Source organism: Carassius carassius, chromosome 14, assembly GCF_963082965.1.
Source record: "Carassius carassius chromosome 14, fCarCar2.1, whole genome shotgun sequence".
Classification (NCBI taxonomy): domain Eukaryota; kingdom Metazoa; phylum Chordata; class Actinopteri; order Cypriniformes; family Cyprinidae; genus Carassius; species Carassius carassius.
This window is the reverse complement of record NC_081768.1, coordinates 24,690,504-24,707,946: the sequence shown is the minus strand read 5'-3', so window position 1 is coordinate 24,707,946 and position 17,443 is coordinate 24,690,504. Positions and strand designations below refer to the sequence as shown.

At 35.9% G+C, this 17,443-nt stretch overlaps 1 protein-coding gene across 2 annotated transcripts in view; it reads left to right on the top strand.

The window, feature by feature from the left end:
- The window catches only part of LOC132157398 (tight junction-associated protein 1-like), a 124,850-nt gene that overhangs the window by 58,136 nt on the left and 49,271 nt on the right, over window positions 1–17,443 (top strand). Inside the window, exons 2-3 of one of the 2 annotated variants that reach the window (XM_059566738.1) lie at window positions 828–961; window positions 9,333–9,392. The gene's annotated coding sequence lies outside the window, so the exon portion shown is untranslated. The remainder of the gene's footprint in view (window positions 1–827; window positions 962–9,332; window positions 9,393–17,443) is intronic. The other variant, XM_059566739.1, reaches the window with a different exon arrangement.

Here is a 17,443-nt window from a genome sequence, read left to right as displayed (position 1 = left end):
TCTGGTGTTGAAACAAACCTCATTGGTGCATCAAGCAAGCGCTTTTGAGCTTCCCTTTACCATAAATAATACTTGTAGATTTGGAACTACATATGGCTGAGTAACTGTTGCCAGAATTTTTTTTTTTGGGATACTTAAACTCGTCCTGGGAAACTTAAATACTTAAACTCAAAAATGAAAGCTTTTGTCCTTTTTTTATAGCTTTTTTGTGTTCTTTGGAAAAACAAATAAGATAAGAGTTTGAAAAAGGATGAGTGTGAGAAAGTAATGATATTTATCTCACTTTTTTTTTCTTGATAGGGAACTCGTCCTGTCTCAAACTCTGCAGGTTAATCTTCAGGATAGATCTGCTTAGACAAGAACTGGCTGGCAAAGAAACACTTTCAAATTGGTCTTGAGTCACCATCACGTACATTTGAGCTTTTGCTCTCTGCTTGTTCTTGCTGTTTTTCCCTCCAAGCATCACTGAGTCTCGTCATGTGCCAGGCAGTGTCGGGAATATCCAGCTTTCCGCAGAGCTGTCCCTCACATCCATTAATCAAGCCACTTTCTCCTGATGGAACACACCTTAATTAGCATCTAACTGCTTTATGCCTACGTCTCTGCCCCGAGCTGCGGGGAGCGCGAGGGATTGGCGTTATAGTGAGCGAATAAGTAAGTGTTAATGCAGATCAGTCAGGCAGACGTTCATTTGAGACATGCTCCGGCTGTCCCATGGGCCCCGCCACGTCTTCGCTGACACTTAATCTTGGGCCTGATTGATTGGCAGTGAGCTGCTCCGGTGCCAGTGACGCTCAGGTTTTTCCATCCACCTGCTTTTGTTTCAGGTCATTGATAGCCCTGAGGTCCACATGCTGAACGGGGGAGGAGGAGTGAGACGTGAGCTAGATTGAGTTTCCTTGGTGATCGGAGGGACCCACTTGGGGCGATGACTCTGGATAATGCAACATGCACACTTGAGGTGAGGGGCGATGCCTTGCGATATTTTGACGCTGTTCTGTAACTTTCTGTGTCTCTTGTGATGCTCACTGTGGTTATGTTTTCTGTGTCAGATCTTGCCGAACAGGTGTAAATTAAGTCAAATCATTTTCTGGAAATAAATCATTTGTACTTTATCTCCAGCTCTTACTGATAAGTGGTGAGCTTTATGTTCTTGTCTGTTATCAATAGCTAGGATTATTTTATATAATCTAGTTGGTAGTGTTTTACAACTGGATCTTTAGCATAATGAATTGGCCATTTGCTCTGACAGTAATAAGGGTGTTCTTTACTAATTTGCCTTGAACCGTTTTTAGTGGGTGGGCTGGTTTTCTTTGGATTCTATTGAAAACTAGGGGTGTCATTATTCCAAATGTTAAATATTTCTTAATCTTACCCAATACCTAAACTAAACAAATACCATATTAACCATTAATAAGCAACAAATTAGGAGTTTATTGATGCAAAAGTCATAGTTAATGGTTTGTAAATAGTAAGAATTGGACCTTAATGTGTGGCCATTAAAACAATTAAATGTTTGCAGTTGCTTTAGACATAACTGATAATACATCGCAGAAAGCTATGAATGAAATTGAGTTCATCCACAGCCAATTCCAATTTTTTTTTTTTTTACTTTTATTTTTTATGATCCTTAGCTGACATATGGTCAGGTATTAAACGTGATCTGTCAAAAGGCTGACTTTTCTGTTTTTTATTTATTTATAATTTTTAGTGCGGTCAAACGATTACTCGCATTCAAAATAACAGTTTTTGTTCACATAATATATTTGCGTGCTCTGTTTATTATGTATACAAACACATGCATGTATATATTTAAGAAAAATCTGTAATGTTAATATATTAAATATATTTTTATTTAATATAAATTATATCAATATATTTAAAAAATCCCATGTAAATATTTTCAAATTCTAAACTGTATGTGTGTGCCTTTTTATATCATAAATATACACAGTACACATACATATGTTGAGTAAACAAAAACTTTTATGTTGGATGCGATTAATCGCGATTAATCGTTTGACGGCAATAATTGTTTTGTATTATTCTCTGTAAAGAGTGTGAGTGAATTTGAAGCTTGAGCTAATCTGACTTGACAAGTGCTATAGAGGCCTGCTATAATGAGCAGAGTTATTATATTCATAGTTCCTGGAAAATAAATGGCTTCTTTTTTATTTTCTGAAACAGAGATATATGAACCTTTGCTGTGTGTTAAATTATTCACTCCAGGCCTGAACAAAAGTGAGCATTGGCCAATAGAACTGAACGCTGTCCAGCTCAGATGCTTGTTAATAATGAAGTACTTATCTTCAAGCCTTCAAGATGTGTTTTTTTTTGTCTCTCACACAATGTTTTAGTTTCTGAATGACATCGACAGGTAAACCGAATCACTCCTCCACCTTTCTCAGGGTCAGTATACGGACTTCATCGAGGTTACCAAGTGGATCACTTCATCGTTGCCTCTTATATGTTCATGTTAATTGTCTAGCAAGTTCAGTCTCCCAAACATGTGGATGTTACGTCGAGTTGTGCATCATTGAGAATGGAATTGAATGTCTTTTAAAATTCCACTTTTAAGAATTAAAGGATATGAATTACATGTAAGCTAGTGCTGTCAAACGATTAGTCGTGATTAATTGCATCCAAGATAAAAGTTTTTGTTTACATAACATATGTGGACTGTGTTTATTTATTATGTATATATAAATACACACACACAAAGTATATATTTTGGAAATATTTACATGTAGATACATTTATACAGTTATGTATTTTATGAATGTACACCCAGAATTGAACAACAAGTCATTTTATACATTGAAGTGGGTTTGGAATCCAATTCCAGAAGTGTTCGATGCTGAAATATTCCCATCACTAACCAGTACAGTTGCCTCAAGTGTTTATAGACATTTGTTAGAGATTTAATGAGGCTGGTGCATTGAAAGAACAGGTAGAGGAGATCATGTTACAATATTCTGCTGGCCTAGACCTGATTGATTCATCATCTTTGCTTCTCATGCAACAGGAGGCACCAAGCCAAGAAGCCCAGTCCAAAGAACAACATCTGTTGTCTGCAATCCACATTCCAAGAAAAATGCTCCATGCTGTGATGGACTGTGATAAGACTGTGCAGACATTAGGAGATGGGTCATTCTGAATATTGAACACCTGCATCGTTTGCACCAGTCATCTGGAAAGTGGGTAGAAGGTGCCAGATTTTGAATCCGCTTTCGCACGTTAAATATGTAAAGGCTGTGAATTAGGTTTTTTTTTTTTTTTTTTTTAAATGACAGACTGCTGTTATTGGGATGACATATTATTCTGGTGCTTTGGTTTCTCAGTATTGATACTGAATCAATACAGTAGGCAAGAATAACAGAAACAAAAAAATATATTAACTGCAGAAAGGTTTTTTTTTTTTTTGCTATTATTATTATTTCTAAATAGATGACACTAACTTAGAATGTAACATGGAAATATCACATGGTTTAATAAAGTAAAAATTTACAGTAGATTGGTACAAATTTACTAGGGGTGCTCCGATTGATCGGCTACGGATCACAATCTGATGATAATCGCTTTGGGATGATTGATCGGCAGTCTCTAAAAAGGAAGATCTCATAAAACCAATCTCAAGTCTTTGTCCAGCACGGCTGAAATAATTATAATGCTTTAGGTGAGGTACAATTCATATTTCTTCATTAAATAACTGATAAAGTAATTTGAAAAAGTTTCTTTGAGACAGAATTTCACAAACGGCGAGAATGAATCACTGCACAATCTTTCTCTATAAAAATGCAAATTGCTTTAAATCACATTGTGTCTGCACTATAGATGAGCTGCATGCTAAACAGTCGACACCGGTAATTGTCACTTTTGTCACAAATTATTTTTATTTCGTTTTATTTCATTTTTATTTTCAGTTTTAATTTTAGTAATCAACAAAATACTTTTGATTTAGTTGATAACATAGCACTGATATTGACTTCATTATTTTGGTTTTGGTTAATTTGATTTTGCTTTCAGCACATATAATTGTAGTACTATTAGATGACTAACTAAATGAACCACAGAGACCGATCCCCTTTGAAGACCTTGTCACCTAAATGGCCATCGGAACAAGACCACGGGAGACAGATGAGTCCTCTGCAGACTGTTGCCACAGTCGATGAACACATGTTTGCAAAGAAAGAATACAGGTCTTGCAAACCAAAGTGAATCATCAGATCTGCTGGTCTGATAAACGATCCCTGAATCATTTGATCTGCTGTCCATGTTTCCTGCTGTCTGCACAGTGATAGTGAGGACGTCACTGAATCCTTGACTCATGTGTTGAGGGTTATCCTGCCAACAAGAATTGGCAAGCTTGTGCTGTCTGTTTGGCTGGTCTTATGTACAAATATTCTGTTGTCAAAACCTGATACTGTTCATTCTGATTTGCATTCGTGCAGAAATTGTTGTTGTTGTTTAAAAGTTAAGAATCGCTAAGATTAGGCCTATTACACTGTTTTTGCTGAAAAATGCTATTTGAATATATATTAATATAATTTATTTCAGTGTTAAAGCTGAATTTTCAGCATCATAACTCCAAATTCAGTGTCAGAAATCATTCCAAGACACTGATTTGCACCCAAAGCGTGAATCCTTATAAGGGAAAACAACTAACAATTCCTAACACTTCCTAACATGGTGCGATGCGACAAAATACTATAGAACCACTGATCTATAATAGAGATTCATTATATATAGATCAGTCAATAGAACTCAGTATAATCAGTGATGCTGTCTACACTGGATGTGGGGCGGCATGATACCAAAAATCCCTGACAGTAAACTGCTGACGCATTCTATTTATGACGTGTTGACACAAATTTAAATTTATTTTCAATGGTCGTTTTGTCATGTCCAATGTAGACTGTCTTTAGCTGATGCATGCAGCACAACATGACAACTGTCGCATCCAGTGTAGACACCGTGTAAGGAGAGATGACTGCGAACAATGGCAAATTATTTTCAGATTCTCAGTACCACTGACAAACATATAATCTTGTAAAATGTGTAGTAAATACTGCCGCTCAATAATATAAATAGGTTACGTGAGCAGAAAAAGGGAGAGTTATTACATTTTTAATGAGAGGTTATGAAAACAAATGTATTCTGTAGAATACAGTGAACTTACACAATAAGACCAGAATCATTTATTAATAAAAAAAGGTAATGGTCAGAGCCATGATGACACACAAGCTGTTTTTGTTCAGTGGTTGTGGCTTTTTTCAGTCTCTTAGTAGGAGAAGATGAAGCGTGGTGTTTGAGGGAAGTGGAGGTGAATGGGTCTCAGTATCAGAGCAGCAGCTGACTGTCATGGATGGCTAACTGCCATGGGCCTCTAGTTTGTTATTCTCTGCCGTATCTTGTGGCAAAGCTTTCTCATCCACAGCAGACGCCTCTGAATACTGCAGAAAAAAATTCCTCTATAACAGCTAGGGATGTGCACGGATAGTCGAACATTTGAATATTCGTTCTGCTCTAATTATTCGATAAATAAAAATGATATTCGAATTTTGCAAAAAAAAATAAAATAAATAAAAAGTTCAAAATAAAACCTAATTTGGTCACTTTCTGTGTTTCTCCACGGCATATTTGAAGGTGTATGCAAGCAAAAAATAATTAATGAATGATTAAGGGGCCATTCACATATCGCGCCTAATAAGGCGTGGAAAAGGCTATGCGCGCCGCTTTCTCCTTCTTTCCAAAGCGCTCGGGCAGAAGCGCTCCTGAGGCGACGCGTTCTCTCCATGAAGACGCGGAAATTTCAGCAAAGGATAAATGGATTTGCAGCACAAAAAAAATCGCTTTCAGTAGCTCTGCTACTAAATTTATTTCAAAATGGCAATCCATATACAGCTATGATCAGGTGTTCCTTCATCTTGGCTGAGCTTTCAACGTTGTTAAGGGAAAGGATGAAGCTGAATGTTTAGTTCTTGTCACATGACCTGCGGTGCGCTTGCGGCATTCTGAAAGTTGAGATGTTTTTAACTTGATGCTGTTCGGACGCGCCTGGAAAAAACGGGACCGCGTCGCACCGCGTGCGCATCGCGACCGCGTCGCTTCCATTATGAGCGCGCATACCGCGCGCCTACATTGGAAATAACGAACTTGAGCATGCAAAAGACGCGATATGTGAACGCCCCCTAAAAGAACTGCGGTCTTCTAGTACTTCAAATATGCCGTGGAGAATCACAGAAAGTGATCCAAAAACATTGTTGCGGCATCTCTCAAGCAACGAATAAACACCGCTAACTTGGAGAATGCAGTGAAAACTCCTCTTCTCGCGTCTGCCCTAGACCCTCGGCACAAACATCTCAGGTTTCTCGATGAAAACATGAGAGAAGTAAGAAAAAAAAACTTTTTTGAACATTATCAGAACATTTCCCTTGATGCGAGTGGTGCGGATGCAGTCGCCACGATGAAGAGGATGCAATGCCCACTCGTTGGAAAAGGCTGAGCCAGTTCTCCAGCGATGATTAGCTACACAGAATCCAGCCGAGACGAGTGGGAACAGTTCTTGCTGGAGCCATGTATTCCTCCAGATGAGGATCCCATTCAGTGGTGAAACGAAAACACGAAGGGCTTCTCAAAACTTATTCGCTTAGCACACCGTTATTTGTGAGTCCCGCCAATGTCTGTGCTTCAGAGCGCGTTTTCTCCATGGCCGGCCTTATTGTTAACAGGAGCCGACTTTCCCCCAATCATGTTTTGCCCGTATTTCTTAACAAGAACATTTGAAACAATAGAAAAAAAAGCAAAAAAGATTTGCTGACAGTTTAAAAGTTAGGTGTAAGCTACATTCTGTACAATAGCCTAATTGCTGCAGGCTGCTTTACGTTTTTTCTTTGTTCACTTTTTTTTTTTTTGCTTTTAATCTGTACTTTTGTTTGTTTGCACGCATTGTTAAAGGTTTTCAGCTACAAAACACGATGTGTAATGTTCAAGCTTATTGTAAGCTTGTTCAAAATGACGAAAACAAATGTTGCTGAAAAATAACGTCTGACTCATTAAACTTAATTTAAATAAACGAATATTCGAATATTCGTTTTTTGTGAGCTCAAATATTCGAATGTGATATTTGTGGAAAACGCCCATCCCTAATAACAGCACATTAATGCTGCATGTTTTCAGGTCAGGGAGAACAAATGTTTTTACCAGAAAAAAACTCTGACAGTTAAAAACATCTCCAGGGGTAATTTACTGTCTCCTTGATGAAAATGTAATTACATTGAGAATGTTTTGCCATTGCAACAGTGTTTTATGAGTAGGGCATGGCACTGTGCCAAGGTCGTGAGCTCACATACTGAGTGAAAGTGCCAAAAGCAGAAATTTATGTTACAAAGCCATAAATTGCTAATTTTAGGAACAGATGTGACTATTTAACCCTCTGGAGTTGATTAACGTGTTGACGCGTCATGAGTCATTTTCTCCTGATAACCCCGAAAAGAACTTAAATTACACTTTCAGTTTTGATCGTACAGATAAGGGCAATACATCAATCGAATCTGTAAAGGGTCTACTTTTTTGTATACAGACATAACTGCAAAACTTTGTGCACTTATAAAATAAAGATAACAAACAAGGTGTGCTGTCCGCAGCCTTTGTCTGCGCTGATGTTCATTTACAAACACGTCATTAAAATGAACTGTAACTCCGTGAATACTTAACGAAGAGACATGAGAGAGATATCTATAGAAAGCTTGACATGTCTACTTTTAAACTAAACAAGTGCTGCCGAAAACAAATATTCTGTGATAAAGTAATCCATATGAAAACAACGCGATGTCCGTTTTTCACGTCTCCCTTCATAATGTGACCACGCCCCCGTGCTGAACGCGCTATTCAGATTCTTAATGTTTTACTGAAGCGCGCGGCTTGAATACGCCCACACAACAGAAGACAACGCAGTGAGACTGTTCTTCAAGTTCTTTTTACTTTACGGTTTGCTTTGCGGTGAGAGGATTAAGACATAATTCACCCCAAAAAGATGCGCTGTGGATTTGATATTTGGATTTCCTCAGAAAAAATATTGAAACACTTAATTCAGCAGAGATCATAAACATGAGTAAGTCTCTTTTTAATTATTTATATACTTGTAGTAGTTTTCACATAACGTGTAAACATTTTACTAGTTAGACATTTTTTCCAAACTATAATTCCTGACTAAATGTATAATCAAGTGAAACATTATGAAGTTTCAATAAAAATATACACTATACCATTCAAAAGCTTGATGTAAATAATATAAATGTAACAAACAATGCTGCTCTTTCAATTTATCAAAAAAAAAAACTGAAAAAAATATTCTCAGCTCTTTTCCACATTAATAATAATAATAACACTAAATGTTTTTTTTTTTGTTGTAGAAAATCAGTGTTTGACTGGAGCAATGATGCTAAAAATTCAGCTTTGAAAGTCAGCTTTGATTGTTCCTTTTAAGCTGTTTTACTGCACTTGCAAATGAATATTACATTATGTTGTGGGATAATTAAATATATTCTAAATAAACTACAAACATAAGATTATATACATTTATTTTGTCCTCACATTCTTTCTTGTAACTCTTCCCTCTCAGTCACAAACCTGACTGAAAGGCTCATTATGCAGCTCATTATGCAGGCCTTTGTCTTCTCAGGTGTAAATCACAATGATATTCATGATAGTTGACACCTACTCGCATATGACTTTTACAAACAAAAGTGTCTTAGAAAATTAAAATCAATATATTGTTTTCTGTGAGTAAACAAGATTATTTTCACATCATTTAGAAAGAAAAATTCTAGGCTACAAGCTCCAGTTCTCAAAAGTCCCGGGAACCATTGTTCAGTATTTGTTTTATGGCCTTATTCAAGTGATTTAACATTTTTAGTTTTTCACTAACCACGCATAACATTTTTTTTCTCAATAACACAATCATGTACATACATGCTGCTCACATATTATTATTATTATTATAGCAGCCCAGTTTGTGCTGATTACAGTGAGATTAGACTTTAGCCATTTAGATGTTTATAAGCAACTGAAAAAAGTACAAATGTCAGTGCATGACAAAACTTCTCCAGGCCCCAAAAATACCCTTAGACCTCAGAGGGTTAAACCTTGAGATTGTAAAGATACAAGACGGGATCAGTAGATAAGCTTTCCTATAAAGTAAATGTTGCTCTTTATAATAAATATGCAGCTGCATATACATGAAGACCAAAACTGCAAAAATGATAGTAAACGAATCATGTTGCAACACTGACAAATCACATTTCAGTAACCCAAGCAAATGTGTTTTTCAGAGCGCTCAGGGCCTGAGGACCTGTTAATGAGGACACCACTGAAACCAACTCCAGTTTCAGGTATGAAAACACGCTATCTAAATAATTTGTTGTGTTTGTGCGTCCTTGTCTCGCATAGCTGACAGTCGGCCTCCAGAAATAGCTCTAATTGGAAAATGGCATGTCTCTACAGAGCTCTCTTGTTATACACAATTGTGTCTCATGATGTTCTCACAGTCATCTTCAGAGCAGGCATGATCAAAGAGATTTGGCTGTTCTAGAAAGGAAGCGTTTTTTTCTTAGCAAAGCTGATGTTTTCCCTTTTTCTCATGACCTCTGTCTGACAGTCTTTCACATCTTGCTGCCTGTTACTTTAAGTTTAAAGTCATTGTCAGAATTGACCATTTACTATTTTTTAAATAAACATTATGGTCTTATAACATTTCTTTAAATACGTATGCCTGGTCTTAGTGCACAGCTTATTAAATTAAACGTTTGGTTTAGATTTTTCAGTAGTGCTGTTGAGATACTATAGTTCATATTTAAACATTGTCTATTTTAACATATCCTGTACTAGTTTTAGATTGTTGCACTGTTAGTCTTCTTGCAACAAAATTAAAAGCAACCAGACAACAAGCACAGGGTGACACATTCTGCTTGTCCTGACTACAAAAGCTAGATTTACCCGGGCTTTTTTCTAGACTTGTATCATCAGATATGCAGGTCAGAAGGGAATTGAGAATGATCTCTGTCTGAAGCAGTGAGAGGAAGTGTGTGGGGTGCCAGGAATGGGGCGTCACTGAATGTCCTGTTGTCTTACTGAGTACAGACAATTTTACAGTTTCTGGGAAATATCGAACATATTTTCTGTCATGCTTAAAAACAACAAAGGCAACATTTTCTGCTTTTTGATATCCATTACAATCCATTTTGAAATTGATTTAAAATGGAGGCTAATTTTACCTCATTGCCAAACACATATTATTGTTATTCATTATACTGCCCAGTTCTATTAGTGATGTTATAGGTATTCTGTCTTTTTAAAGGGTTAGTTCACCCAAAAAATTAAATTTCTATCATTTAAGCACTCTCAGGTTGAGAGTTTTTTTTTCTTCTGTTGAGTACAAAAGAAGATATTTTGAATAATGTTGGTAACAGACAGCTAATGATAGCCATTGACTTTGTATGTAAAATAAAATAAATAAATACTGTGAAAGTCAGTATAGACCAGAAACTGTTTGGTTACATACTTTCTTCAAAATATCATCTTTTGTGCCCAGCAGAAGACAGAAACTCGTACAGGTTTGGAACCACTTGAGGGTGAGCTAATGATGACAAAGGGTTCATTTTTGGGTGAACTATCCCTTTAATACTTCCAATTCTGCAGTGGCCGAGAAGTGCAAAAAAAAAAAATCACAATTCTGAAAACAAAATAACAAATTGCAAATGCAAATCTAAAAAACAAAATAACAAATCAGAAAACACAACAATTCTGATAAACATTATAAAAATCAGAAAACGCAATGACAAATTAGACAAACCGGAAGAGGTAGGTATAGTTTGAGACCGCGCCATTGGTTTGAGAATAGATTTCTTACCGCTGACTGGACGAGACATCTGTCAATCAAGAGATACAGGAAGAACAGCAGACTTGTGGTAGAAAGTTCAGAGATGGTCATAAAGTAGCAGTTTAAATGTATTGAATTGTATGATTTGTCCTTACAATGGAATAAAAAATATATATATGCATGTACGTTAACAAAACTGTATTTATAACACTTTTTGAATCAGATTACTAAAAAGTAGTTAACGCTAATGGGAGGCAGGGAACTACACTAACCTTTTCCACTGGTGGCACTTGCGCTAACTTTTTACTGGCGCAAAACATGATTTGGTCGCACAAATTATATATAGTAAGCTGCTCTGGATAATGGTGAACAATAATGAAACTGTATTGCATACAGATGTGCTTTTTATTTTAATTTCCATCTTTTAAACCACATTCCTTATTGTTTTATTTCTTACAGTACACACAGTGCATTGCTCCGTCTTGGTACCTTAACCCTTAAACAGGCAAGAGTGGAAAATGACAAGCAAAAAATATTTTCATGTAATTTTTTTACATCATCTGAGCTTAAGTAAAAAATATCCAAAATAATTTTTGAAATATTTGATATATTTTGCATTTTGTGAGTTGTGACTCCCAGGTCACGTTGCCTGATTAGGGTATAAAAAAGGACCAAATCATTCATCTGTTAACTGTTACTGGCCTACTTGCCACTGCATGCTTAAAACAATTATATCCTATACTTTACCTAATGTAATGTTGACAAATTATATATCATTCAAAAGCCTACGAACTCTAGATTCAGCCTGTGAAAACCATTTTGAAATCGGACCTTGCTTTACCATTAAAATGGTACTGTTACCCCCATTTTTTAAATAGGCATTAAGTGCACTATCCAAACTTAAAATGCTGTAATTTATGAACACTTTGGAATATAAACCTCAGGTTGGTCTCTTTTTAGAGAAGAAAATTAGCAGATTCTGACAAAAGTGGAATTTGTTCAAGAAATTGAAGTATCAAAAAGTTATAGAGGTTTAAATGTACTGTAAATAATATGTGCTATATTAATTTTATTATAAATATTTTACATAAAAGGTTTTACTCTAAAGTGGTATAAAATTAAAGCCTTGTGTCTAAATAAGTTATGTTACAAATTTGAAGTTGATATGAAAAAAATTGAGGTTCATGTGAGATTTTATTTAGGGCGTCATACCACACACATCCACTGGGAGTCATCAAAACTATTTTGAATTTTGCTTAATGATTTTTTCTCTAGATTTCTCTGTGAATTTTACTTCTATCTCAAAATAACCACCAAATATGAAATCCTGAGACTCGGACCTTTCCAATGATATGTTTGTTGCCAAGATTATAAAAAGTTTTGGTTCTAGAAGACCGTAATGCATAATGTTTTATGACACTTGACTCTGCCCACTAAGGGAAAGGTGACTGCCATTAGATTTTAAAGTACCATTTACATGGTAAAACAATGTCCGAAATGGTTTCCACAGGATAAATCTTGGGCTTCTAAGCTTTCAAATGATATATGATTTATGATGATTACTAAAAGATTTTATAGAGAAAAAGACAACAACAAAAAAGAGTGCCAATTGTCCCACAGGTGGGACGGTGACAGTTATGGGGATAATTTCTTTTACCAAGCTACTCACATAGTGGGTGGTGTCAGGTTTTGTATTACACAATTTATTTGAAATACTTTATAAAAAAAAAAACTTTTATAATCTTGAAAAAACACATATCATCAGAAAGTTCTGAGTCTTACAGTCCCATCTGCCAACTGTTTTTTGATATTGAGACTGAAATGTATAAATTTGATACAGGAGAATGCATAAAAAAACATCCAGTGGCTATTTTTGGTACAACGCCTAAAAATCTCATGGGAAGTTACATTTTGTGATATCAAATTAAAATTTAGAACACAAATTGGTTAGACATATGACTTTGATTTGATAGTAATTTTAGAGTAAAAATTATTTTGTAAAATATATATTTTATATAAAATATTTAGAGTACATTTGATTTACAGTAAATGTAATCATTTTTTGAAGCTACTTTTTCTTTTTAAAAAATAGACCAAACTTATGTCTATATTCCAAAACATACCCTAAACAGGCAACGTGACTCTTCAGCACCCTAAGACAATGTTCAGAATTAATGTTAGCAGTAATATAATTTTTTTTCCAAAAGAAAAGTAAGTTTAATATATAATTAACTACCTCAAAATCTGAATGTTCTCCACTAGGGCTGTCACTTTTAGTTCGAAAAATCGATTGCACAATCGATCGGACCAACCAAAAAAAGTTTAGAAAATGAAAACAGGGAATCGATTTTAACCAAATATGTACAGTATTAATTTTAAAAGAATTAAACAATTAAAAAAAATAGATGTAATAAACTCACAAACAAGCAGAAAAAGAAAATAAAGAATTCCGAAAGTGCAGTATGCGTTGCGAAAGCTAGACAGAAAATACCAGCAATTTTACGCGCCTATAAGACCCAGTGACGTTGAAAGCGACCTCTTATGCTGCGTTCACACCAAACGCGAATAAAGTGTCTGGCGCGAATTATTTCAATGTTAAGTCAATGTAAAGACGCGTTTACGTGCGTCTGGAGGTCTCGCGGTGCGGTAGACGCGAATTTGCCTCATTCGCGCATTTAGTTACAGGAGATTCTGAGTTATGAAAAGGACCTTTGCAAGCTGACAGCGACCGGCTTTTGTGGTGGAAAATTGGCAGTAATACCCCCACCTTGCGCAGCTGTACCTGAGTGTCCCTGGGACATCAGTGCGGTCGGAGCGCCTCTTCTCAACAGCTGGACATATAGTGAATAAAAAAACGCTCTGCTCTGGACCCCGAGAATACTGATCGACTTGTTTTCCTGTCCAAAAAATTTGTAATGTCCCTTGCCTTTTTGAGCATTTCATTATGCCTGCCTAGTGCCGCCTAGCCAAGTGTCAGTTACGTTCAATAAAAAACACACATGGCCTGTTCTCAAGTCCATTTAAAATTTCATTTTTTGAACAGTTGTTTGAAATGGATTGATCATTATTTAAAATAATCTGGGAGATTTTTGAATTGCCTAAATCATAAATGCAGCCGGGTTGAAGCCTGCAGTGATGTTTTAATTTTGTTATGGCAGCCATCCCCTCTGCACATATATTTTTTCGAGAATGTTGTACTCCTGTTGCTGTTTGTTATTCTGCACGAAACTTCATGGCAATAAATAAGAAATATTGCTGACTTGTGCGTTTCCAGCGCTCTCTTTACGTTCGTCCGTTATTTGACGTTGAAAAAGAAAACGTCTTATTTTTAGACATCGAAAATCGATTTTACAATCGTTTCAATGAACACTTATGTCTTAAAAATTTTCACAAATGTGACAGCCCTATTCTCCACCACTGGCAGCCATGTTGGATTTAGATCAGGCTGACTAATATACCACTGAAAACTTGAAGCAAATCATGTGACCAGCATACTTGAGACAGACCAGGCATTGATAAATGATAAAAGGATTTAATTAAAAAATTGTTCTTATGCTCCAAAAAAGACAATAAAAACTATGTGACTCGTGGGTCACATTGCCTGATTTAGGGTTAACCCAGGGCCGCAGCTGGGGTTAGAGGGGCCCTGGTGCAGGATGTACAGTGGGCCCTGTTTGAAATGGTTTAATTTGTACTGTATGTTCGTTTTATTTATTTATTTGTGCTATTTACAAAATTGTTGTTTTTTAAGTTTGTTTTTGTTAATTTAAAATAGCACTGCATAGTCTTCACTGTAAAATAAAATACACAGTCAAACCAAAATGTATTCAAACACCTTCAACATTTCTCACATTATCACAGTTTATTTGTTATAGTTTAGAAATTGGTAATAAAATATGACAAGAACTCAGAGTTAAACTGTGTCAGAACAAATTCCTCTTGATAATGTCAGATAACTTTGATAGAAAGATATGTAATGGAATCAACCAAAACTTCAGACTGTCAGTATGACAATATTTACACAACTATCAATACTTTGTTGAACAGTTACCAAGCAAGGAATGCTTAATTTTGTTCAGTCTGTGGTGTGAAAAGGTTGCATTAGCAATTAAAGAAAGCAAAAAAGGGTCAGGTCCCTAATTAAATTTTTTTGTATCGAGAATCAGTATGAAGAATTTTTGGGTATAATATTTCACAGATCACTATATTTTGCTATACTCACTTAATGCAATAAATGAACTAGTGTCCTGCACCCACTAGTAAAACAATATAATCAATATTATTTGATTTTTGGATTGACTGTGGATAAATTCTTGTTAAAACTACAAAGTAATTCAGTCAAGAGCAGTGAGTGATTTACTTTCATTTTCATACATTAAAGACACTGACAGCAGATTTAGTAAATTAGGCGCGGTCACTTTAAGAGACAGTGCTAACATTATAATGTTACACATCCGATTTCTTTCTCAGCTCTTTACTTTCACTTAAGACATAACCACAGACTTTTTCGAACACACTTTCCAAGACGGGTAGCCTATTTTGACATATTGTGTATGTATCTGTTGTTGGTACAAAAGCAAGAAGACTTTGAGACGCGTTTCTGCGTGCGCCCTGAACACCAGAACACCGCGGTGCTGAATTGAGCTCTTTCGCTTTTCGCTCTTTTTTTTCTGTTTGTTTAAACTGCGATTTGTATTTGTTCATTTGTGTGCAGGAGGATGCAAACGTCCTGAAGGAGAGCTTGGTTCAGTATTGCTGTCCGTGAGACGCGGCTCTCTTGTGCGCATCGAACACAGCGCGCGAGTAACCAGCTACTCAGTTCAGCTTTCGCGCATCTTGTGTTTGAATGCTTTTAACTCTTTTGAGTGTTTAAATTGGCAAGCCAACTTAATGTGTTGGAGCACGTTATAAAACGTATTCTTAAAATACACATTTCTGTTTTAATAAATGCTCATATTAAATCATAGCATAACACATAAGTAGGTACAAAAATAATCAGTGATACATTTGCGACCTCATAAAAATGAGGGTCGCAATGGCATTTCAAAAGGTCGCATATGCAACCATTTGGGTCGCAGTGTAGTTCCCTGGGAGGGTGTTTCTAAAACAGTATCTATGGGAGTGATGGTAAATATGGCATAGTTGTCTCTTCTGACCAATTTTAGGAGTAACGGCGTTTAAGTATAACGGTGTTACAAACGGAGTTTGAAGTTTGAATTTTCAGTAATGGAGTAATCTAATTAATTACTTTTCCCATCTTTGCAATGCCGTTATATTTACTGAGAATGTAAAGTATATATAAACATCTTATATATTAAAGATGTTAAAGGATGTAATAGCGTTATAGAAAATAAAAAAATAACGTAACAGTTACTTTGCTGAGTAACTAATTACTTTTAAAATGTGGTAACTGATTTACTAACTCAATTACATTTTGGGAGAAGTAATTTGTAACTGTCACTAATTACTTTTTTAAAGTAGAATGACCAACACTGCTTCTGACTGCTGTTCAGTCTCTCTCAATTATTTTTTTTTTAATAAATCATATCAGAATTTATATTGCTGTTGGAGTACATCTAACTTGGACGCCTAATTTACCTGTGGAGCACAGTAAGGTTTAATTAATGCAGTTAAATTAGGTGTACAATCTGCATGTACATATGAGATTCCTCTGAAATGAAACTATGCTGCATCTGTGTAGGCATGTGATGGTGTGAAGGTCAGTATGTACTGTAATTTCATCCCTTCTGTTCTCATAGAGCTGTAACCCTCACCCACAGTCATTAGTTCTGTCATGACAAATATAAGGCTTAGCCGGAATGCTTTTTAGAACATGCAGTGTGTAAAAGTCTCAGAATTTCAGCATTAATTAGGTTCTAAAAGGGCAGGAATCACTCTTAGACAACAGCAGACACTTCTAAAGCACAAGAAACCGCTTGAGAATGAGAAATTCAGCATAGATTTGAAGCCACGGCATGTTAGAACAGTGTTTTTCATTGATCCGCGGTTGTGTACTTGTGTAAGCATCACAGGTGAGGTGATGGTTGCAGTCTAGTTCCTGTCAGTCTTTGACAGTAAGTGTTGGCCTGTCATCAACAGCTTTCTCATGACGATGATGAAGGTTGGTTTAAATATCAAGAAGCAGTTCTTGCTGAATCTTCTGAGCTGTGGTAAGCTGATTGCATCTCAGAAATTTTACACTTTTAGGCTCCTTTGCTTTTCAACCCTAGCATGACTAGCAATGAAAGCTTTAGGCCTTTTGCCCAAGACGTTGTAAAATTTAGAAGGTACAAGAAAACCTTCTTCTGTTTTAAAAAGGACAAGCTGACGGATTCTCCCAAAACACAGTTACATTCTTCTCTTGGAACGAAGTCTTTTTCTCAATGAATTGTTGATATTCTGTAAAGTTTGTAAGGTCACTTTCAATGGCAGAATATTTGTAGGCAGTTAGGTAGATATTAGGGGTATAATGGTACGCATATTTGTACCGTAGTAACACAGGGTTATTTTAACCACTGCATGTTTATGTACTGTCATTTAACGAATCAATTTTTAGATCACAAA